Source organism: Ochlerotatus camptorhynchus, unplaced genomic scaffold (genome assembly GCF_037179485.1).
Source record: "Ochlerotatus camptorhynchus isolate MF236.1 unplaced genomic scaffold, CSIRO-AGI_Acam_v1.1 ptg000124l, whole genome shotgun sequence".
NCBI classification, from domain to species: Eukaryota; Metazoa; Arthropoda; class Insecta; order Diptera; family Culicidae; genus Ochlerotatus; species Ochlerotatus camptorhynchus.
Window position 1 is genome coordinate 3,195,335 of NW_027040614.1, and position 9,612 is coordinate 3,204,946.

The following is a 9,612-nucleotide window of genomic DNA, read 5'->3' on the forward strand; positions in this document are numbered from 1 at the left end:
TACTTGACTAGCCTATTGATACCAAGTACATCGATTAACGTCTCATTCCAGCCGAAATTCTAGTTCTACACTATGTTTATTTTGATTCAATATGAAAGTTTGACCGATAAAATGATATGTTTCGAGGGGTGCATCCATTCTCGCGCGTGCCATTGGCTACCCGAATAGAAATTTACATTAGCCCAACGTTTGATTTTGATGTCTACATCAGCATCGAAATCAAATGTATGCCTGATGTCAAACATTAGAAAACATTATGATTTAGTTGTATTTAAGCAACGTAACATAGTGTATACATCAGAAATTTTGGAACAAAATTTTGCAATTCTAATGTCGGTCTGACGTCAAAAATTTCAATCTCTTGACATTAGAACCAAACGTTTTAAGGATGTTTTCTGATGTACATTACGTTAGAACTAAACGTTGTTCGGGTGTTTTTATATGTAAACGTTTTCTGATGTTTTCTAATGTAGATGTTTCCCGATGTTAGAACTAAACGTTTTCGGATGTTCTCGGATGTAAAAAACGTTACAACTAAACGTTGTTTAAATGTTTTTATATGTAAATGTATTCTAATGTTTTCTTATGTAGATGTTTCCCGATGCTAGAACCAAACGTTTTTTGGATGTTTTCGGATGTACACAACGTTAGCACTAAACATTGTTCGGATGTTTTCAATTGTACTTCCTGTTTGTTGTTCTCTGATGTTTTCAGATGTACAAAACGTTTAAAGTAAACGTTGTTTGAATGTTTTCAAATGTAGATGTTTACTTATGTTTTAAGAAGTACAAACACTAGAATCTTACTTTTCAAATGCTTTCAATTATATTTACAACACATTAGAATTAGAAACATGATCGTGTAAACACTACACACGATTGTTGTTAGATTACATCATAAAAATGCGTACATAACAGTCAATGCTGAAGCTCCCGTTTCCCACCAGTCAGTTAACTGACCTTAGCTAACCTAATATCATTGTGGCAACTCTCTATGCGGCAGGGGAACTATGCCATTAGCGCGCTAAGAGTTGTTAGACCACTGACATAGGCGCCTATTCGTGGGTGACGAGGCACTTGGTGACATTACAGCGAGCTTGGCGATTGTTATAGCATTTTTGAGCGAGGGGGACGACTCTATCTACGATGCAGAAAAGATTGTGTTTTGCTGTGGCTAGCTGTACGCACGCTGAGTAGATAGAAGGAAGATTTATGCCGATTTTGAAGATTTCCTGCTTAAAGATGACGCACGATGCAAGTAGATGCGAGAAATGAAAGATGATTCCACAGATGATCCACACATGCGGAAAGTTTTGGGCTGCCAGTCTTCTACCTTATTGACGAACTGCAAAAATATAATAAACAAAATTATTGTGCATGAAAAATATGACAATGGACAATGCTCGAGGAGCACTGGGAGTTTTCGAACGACGCGTGCTTAGGACCATCTTTGGCAGGGTATATGAAAAGGGTGTATGGAGTAGAAGAATCTAGATAGAGCTGGAATTAGGGCGTAACAGCCTTTGTAAACAATGACTTCTCTTGTTGATTTCTCGGAATTCAAGACACGCCTACACAAACCAACATATCCATCGGGTAGTAGAAGTCTTTCTCTAATCGATGGTGATGTCGATTCGCCTGGGAGAGCCATGACTTCCGCGAAATCATCGAGAGAAGTCATTGATTACAAAAGCTGTTACGCCCTAGTTCCAGCTCTATTTATTTAGGAATGAACCACGAACTGGCGTAACTTTATGGCGAACCCAATATCCAGAAAGTCGCTAAAAGTGGAAGGGTACAATGGGCGGGACACGTTGTAAGAATGCCGGACAACAATCCCGCAAAAATGGTGTTTTCCTCAAATCCGGCCGGTACAAGACGCAGAGAAGCACAGCGTGCTAAGTGGTTATACCAAGTGGAGCAAGATGTAGGAAGTGTGGGACGCTCGAGAAATTGGAGACAAGCAGCCAGGGACCAGTCGATTTTGTTTATCGTTAAGTATTTGTTTTCAGTGAAAGGGGAGGTTTATTTCAATTTTTATATTTGAGAATAGCTAAAAACTACTGAATGACTAATTCAATAATCAATGACCGAAAAGTATTTATATACTGAACAAATAACTTTGAAATTGAGCGAAAAAGTCGCTCACATGGTATCGACCATTTTGTTATGAGGAAGAAGAACAAACATCATGGACGTGGATGATCTACAAGAACCTAAATCCCCAACGCCCCCACCCGGAATTCTGACAACAGCTGGATCATCGAAAAATACGGAACAAGGATCTACACTGACAGACCCCAACCCGCCAAAAGGAAAGGAAAGCACCAAGCAGGACTACTACCAACAATCAATACGAAACTAACGATTTTAAATAGGCTTACTCCTTGACTAGCCTATTGGACCCAAGCAAACGATTAACGTATCCCATTCTAGTCGAAATTCTAGTACTACGCAACGTTTGTTTTGATTCGCTATGAAAGTTTGACAGATGAAATGAGGGGTTAGTGGATTTTCTTATGTTTCGAGGGGTGAATCGATTAGCTTGGGACCGAAGATAGTACCAGAGCTGAGCCAAAAAGTTGAGCACGTTTCTTCGGGACCTACACAGCAAAAAAAGTTGTTGAATATTACATCGAAACTGCTGCAACCAGAAGTGTACACTAAGAAGAACTACAAAGATCATTGATGACTGGGTCGTACATAGCGGCCCTCCTTTCCGAAACTTGGTGACTTGTGATTTTGTGATTTTTGTTGGTGACTTCAAGTAATGACAAAACGTCCCCAAGAGGTGCAGCAGCCATGCAGGCAATTAACACATCCGACCTGATTCTTATGAACGACGGAAGCCCCACCTACAAACCGCAACAACTCAACAAGAAGGCCACTGCCATTGATCTCACACTGGTCTCAAGCAACCTAGTGTTGGACTGCACCTGGACTGTAAAGCTGGGTTTAGACAGGGCAAGTCAATTGATCAAGTCAGTTGAATTCAACTAACTTGAACGCGAATTGAACGTGTAAACCATGCCATTCAACTGACTTGATCAACTCACTTGAATTGAAAAAAGTTGAACCAGGCTCAACTTTTCAAGCCAATTGAAGTCAACTGAGTTGATCATTTGACTTGCCCTATCTAAACCCAGCTTAAGAGACGAGTCAATCGGAAGTCACCACCTCACAATAGAAATAGAATGGAACACCCAAGTTCCACACAAGGAGAAATTCGTTTTCAACAGAAAACAGATACAAACGGACATATCCAGGCTAGACACCATTACAGTTGGTGGAATCAGCAACCTAAGCCGAGAAGTAGGAACAATAATAAAGCGCAACAGAATGATCAACCAATTAAACCCAAAATATTGGTGGAGCGATGAAGTCGAGGCAGCTTGGAAGGCGAAACAGCAGGCGTTGTCGAACTTCAACCGAGACAGCACCCCGGAAAACCTGATTCACCTGAACAGAAGTACAGCAATCTTTCTTCGGTTGAAGAAGGCAAACGTCAAAGAAAACATCAACAGATTCGCCGAAGAGGTGGACCCACAAACAAGTTCAGCCGAACTCTGGAAAAAGATACGACGACTCACTGGAAAGAAAAGAGGTACGCGCAACAACATAATCCAGGACAATCTGGCAAAGGAATTTATGGACCTACACGTCGGCCCAAGCGATATTTCCCCGGAATACGCGAACAGTTCAACAATCAGTAATTACGACATCATGAACCAGAACAAATGGAACAACATCCTGAACCGGAAGAAATCGTCGGTCCCAAAAGTTGATCGTATCTCCTATGATATGCTGAAGTCCCTGAGCCCACAAGTGGCTAAGCTAGTCTTGATCGACCTGAACAACTACTGGAGACAGGAAAGCCTACCACAGCATCTGAAGGAAATTCGTATCGTCGTCGTGCCAAAGCCCGGAAAGGATAACACCACTCCAGCGGGGAACAGACCAATATCCCTACACTAACAAAAACGCTAAACTCTGCTGTTCTAGATGGACTAAACCAGTTTATCGCCAAGCAGCAAATACTACCCAGCCTATCATTTGGTTTTCGTAAAGGACAGTCAACGAACACTTGCATCACATACGTTACGAACCTCATCCAAGCTAACTGGAGGAGCGTACTAACCACAGTCGGAGGCTTTTTGGACTTAAGCAACGCTTTTAACGCGGTTCGCACAGACAAGCTGGAAGAAATAATGACCTGATTCAACGTACCCCAAGAATACATTCGATGGATCACAGTAGTTTTGCGAAATCGAACCAACAATCAATACGAAACTAACGATTTTAAATTGGCTCACTACTTGACTAGCCTATTGGTCCCAAGCAAACGATTAACGTACCCCATTCTAGTCGAAATTCTAGTACTATACTATGTTTGTTTTGATTCGCTATGAAAGTTTGACAGATAAAATGAGGGGTTATTGGATTTTTCTATGTTTCGAGGGGTGAATCGACTAGCTTGGGACCGAAGAGAGTACCAGAGCTGAGCCAAAAAGTTGAGCACGTTATTTCGGGACTTTCTAGTCTTAGAGTTAGCTCTATGATCGAACTGTGATTATGAAAACTGGAACGGAGGAAATCAAAAGGACTGTTAGCAACGGATTACCGCAGGGTGATGTACTGTCACCGGTCTTATTCAACTTGTATACGGCCGGTTTGCACGAAATCGCAGGTGAAGATACAGTTCTAGCAACAATCAATTCGAAACTAACGATTTTAAATTGGCTCACCACTTTAGTAGCCTATTGGTCCCAAGCAAACGATTAACGTACCCTATTCTAGTTGAAATTCTATTACTACACTATGTTTGTTTTGATTCGCTATGAAAGTTTGACAGATAACATCAGGGGTGTGTGGATTCATGCAGAACATGCAGGGGTGAGTGAAATAGCTTGGGACTGCTTGGGACCGTTGTTCTGGTACTGAGTGAGCTAAAAATAATAATGATTTTCTTCGGGACCCAGTGGTCTTAGAGTTACCTCTATGGTTCTAGTCCAGTATGCCGATGATTTTTTCCTCGTCTTTGAGAATAACCTTGACAGTATCACGGTCAAGGCACAAGCAGCCATCGACAGAATCGAAAGAAAATCAGCCAAATTAAATTTTGAAATCAACCCAGATAAAACCAAAGCGATGATTTTCAAAGCAAGCAAGGTGACACTGGGAGTAAAAGTCGGAGGAACTTCTATTGAAACAGTGCCAAGCTACAAATACCTAGGAATCTACATGGATAGAACGACTAGCTACGGAAAACACATTCGGGAGCTACGACACAAAATTCAGGAACGTATGAATATGATGAAGGTTATATCGAAAATAAAGCACGGCAGACATCCAGAGATGATGGGACTTTTGTATTAAGCTCTCATACGAAGTGTCATCGAGTATGGATGCAACATTTTCGGGAACGCTAGTAAAACTAACAAAGAATCGCTTCAAACGATGATCAATCAATGTTGGCGTAAAACAACAGGATGTTCGAGGACCATACCGAGGAACACTCTGGCAGCACTTGCAGCGGAAAGCCCGCTAGAAATACGAATGGAACAAGTAACCTGTAAAGAGATTGCGAAACACTTTTTGAACGGCAGTGTTGTCGCAGACCAACTCACGGTACTAGGGGGATCCGAAATACCAGAGGACATGCTAACGTTAGCTGAAAGCACTTATTTGAAACACCGGCGCATCTTTGAGGCGGTGATCCCGTCAGTCAGAGTGCACAATACCCAATCGATCTCGCAATCGATGGACATTCTAACGGTGCTCCTTAACGCAGCACCTGCCAAAATAAATTGCGACCCACGAGCCCTGAAACAGGCATTCTTATACCTACGAAACACTAAATACAAACAAATTGGGACTTCCTGCCCAACCACGAACCGCAGAATCAGTCTACGATTGGACATAGAGACCTGCATAATGACCGCCGAATTGTTCGCTATCTCAGTAGCATTGGAACAACTGCAAGAAGAACAAATTTTTGGACCAATACTCTTCACGGACTCACTATCATCTTGCCAATTGATAGAAGGGGAACTCGAGGAACGAAATCACATCATCGTTAAGGCGTCGTTCCTGAAAGTCACGATCCAGTGGATCCCGAGCCACAAAGCTGGCGCAGAATCGGAACGAATCTTGAAGATCGAAATCTTCATCAAGGATGCGTTAAACATGTTCAATCAGCTAAGAGTAGATAATACAAACAAATGGTATTCTACTTACGCTGAGGAAGAAGGCAAGCACTTCTTTGCTATTCAGCCAAATTATAGCGACCACAGCGACCACCCTTGGTACAAGGGCAAGCAACTCAGCAACAAAGAAGTCAGAACACTAAACCGCCTAATCGCCGGCCACAGCTACGCCAACAACTGGCTAGCTAAAATGAAAATTGTTCAGGATTCTGAATGCGACGTCTGCCTGGCAGAGGACACGGCAGACCATGTAGTACTCCACTGCAACAAATACGCCATCACCCGCTCGGAATACGATTTCGACGGCAAATTCTGGACGCTGATAGACCTATTCAAATCAAACGACGTGAAAACTTTTCGAGATGTGGTTCACTTCTTGAAAAAAATAAAAATGGAATTGTAAACACAACAAACGAGTGCTTGACTGCTTGAGCGAGAAAGCACTTGGTGCCCGACTCTGGGGGAGGGGGGGGGGGGGGGGGCGTGCTGTCAAATCAGCCTACTGATCATTCTTGTATGAAATTGGTTGCAAACGTAAACAAACCCTGTATGGGTTTCATGGCTTGTTTACGTTTGGAACCAGTTATGCGAGGTAGACGACAATTCAGTGCCAACATTTCAAAGGGGCGTAATTGCATTTGTAAACAATGGTTTTAGCCGTCGATTTCTCGCGAATAAAAGCTCACTCATGAAAAATAATGACACCAGAAGGTAGAGGAATGTTTCCTCTACCAGCTAGCATTGTTATTTTGGAGAGGTAAGATTTCATTCGCGAGAAATTGACGGCTAAAGTCATTGTTTACAAAAGCAATTACGCCCCTTTGAAATGTTGGCACTGAATTCAGTGCCAACATTTCAAAGGGGCGTAATTGCATTTGTAAACAATGGCTTTAGCCATCGATATCTCGCGAATAAAAGCTCACTCATAAAAATTTATGACACCAACACGCAGAAAAAAATATTTTAAACGTAATAATATTTGACGTAAATTTAATAAGAATTTCATTTTGTTTTGGCTGCAAAAAGAAATCAATATTATTTCAACAATCCAGTATCTTTGTTTCTAAAAACACATGGATTGTTAAATCAAAAAGAAAATCTTTTCGAATTTACAAGAGCTTTTATAGTGTTGACGTAAGCTGTCAAATTTGGCAGCTGGGTCAACAACAAAATATGTTTGTTTTTAAAAGAGATTTCTTGTTGATTCAATGATATTTATTTTATTAAGCCTGAAAATATACGCAGTAGAAATAAAAATATGTTTATTGATTCAATTTTTAATAATTTAAAATAATCGCATTTTATGTTTTGTTTTCTATTTGTAACAAACAGAATTTAAATTGAATTGAAAAAAAAACCTTTCTGAGGCATAAAATCTCTCCGGTTCATAAGTTGATGAGTCGATAGGTAGGGTCCAGGTGTAGGAGCGGCCTTCCTGGCATCGGGAGCATTGGTACTCAGTACTGAAAATAAGATCGACGGAAAAAATCAAGGAAAAAAAGAAAAACTGTTTATATTTTGCAACTGCAGCATACTTACTTACCTCTAGAGCTGAATCAAACGAGAAAATTTTTGTTATTGTTTACATTTTTGTCCCGGTGAAAACGAGGGAATGGTTGGTAGTTATTTTTGCATTCATGGCCCGCGGAATAGACAAAACAAATAAATGTTAAATTAAAATTCACTATTGTTGGGTTAATAAAATAATATTGTTATTTTTACAATAGTTGCAGTTGCAGAGTGGCTTATTAAAACAAAAAGAATCTTATTTTGAATTTATTTGAATAAATATTATCGAAACAATAAAATGCAATATAATTTCAAACGGAATTGTTTGTTTATATACAAATAAATTTTTTTTTGGTTCAATCCAAACAATTTTTTGTCCGTGAACAAGTAGATGAATGTTTCCTCTACTAGCTAGCATTGTTAACTTGGAGGAGTGAGCATTTATTTTCGAGAAATCGACGTCTGAAGCCATTGTTTACAAAAGCAATTACGCCCCTTTGAAATGTTGACACTGAATTGTTCGTATTTGACGTCTTATCAAAAGCAAGAGAAGAAGAAGAAGAAGGGTGCATCGATTAGCTTGGGACCGAAGAGAGTACCAGCTGCTTCGACAGAAATAATGACACAACAATCACTAACGAGAACAACCCTGCTCTGTGCCGTTCTTATTTTCGGATTAATTATCCCGTAGTTGAATAATCGTTTAATAAATGTATAATAGTGTCTAATTAAACATTATATCACATGATGAAATCAAGCGTCTATATATATATATATATACACCTTTATATACCATCGCCGTTTAAGGAAGCAAATAATGTCTAATAAACGCTGAATAATCAAAAATTGATCGAATAAGCTCTGTTACAACTCTTTTAAGTCGAATAAAAGCTTCTCGACATACCTTATTCAACACCAAATATTTCGATGTTGTGGTTGAATAAATTCCTCCACATTTATGTGAACAAAGCCTGAACATACGTTATTTTTAAAAATAGTACAAGTATTATGGAGCATGCAGTTGAATAAAATCGTCAAGAAGTCGTTTCTTCAATAGGCAATTGTTTGTTGGGTAGTGTCAAAAATCACGGTTTCAAAGGAAGTATAAGGCTAAAACGAAGGCTAAGAAGTAATATAAACGTTTGAAATTTACGGTTTAGATGTGATGCAAAACAAATTTTAAGTGTTTTAATTTATTAAGTTCATTTAATTTGTGTAATATACAAGTATTTTTATTTTACATAACTGCTAGTGTTTGTAGAGCAAGTTGTAAACATATGTGATAAGTTTTAAGGAAACAAATAATAAACCTACATTGCATAGTGTGGCGTATCACAACCCCACTGTTTTTTCGTTCTGTATTGAGGTCCACAACAACTGTGCCAAATTTGGTTATGATCTGGATTTGCGGGAAAGTTTTAAATTTGGTATGAGAAACGGAATGGAACTATTCATTTGCTGGTCAAAAATTCAAAAATAGCTCAATTTTGACCTAACCTGGCATTTAGATTAGGAAAGCTATGCAGAAGTCAACGGTGAGTCTTGTAATCAAACGTTACAAGGATACTCTGAGTGTGAATAGAGCACAGCTCATCTATCATATAAGTGGCACTAGGGACAAAGAGCTGAGGAGAAAGGTGTTGAGGTGTGTGAAAAGCAACCCAGGTGTCTCCATACTTGATTTGGCTAAGAAATACGATTCCAACTTTTCCACCGTGCGTAACATCCTTTCAAGTCTTTTTGTGCCAGTAAACATCCGAATCGCTCCTTGAAACAAAATGTAGTGGCCAAAAAGCGAGCAAGATTACTATACGAACGAGTTTTGACGAAATTTGATGGCTGTATTTTAATGAATGACGAAACATATGTCAAAACGGGTTATAAACAAATCCCCGGAC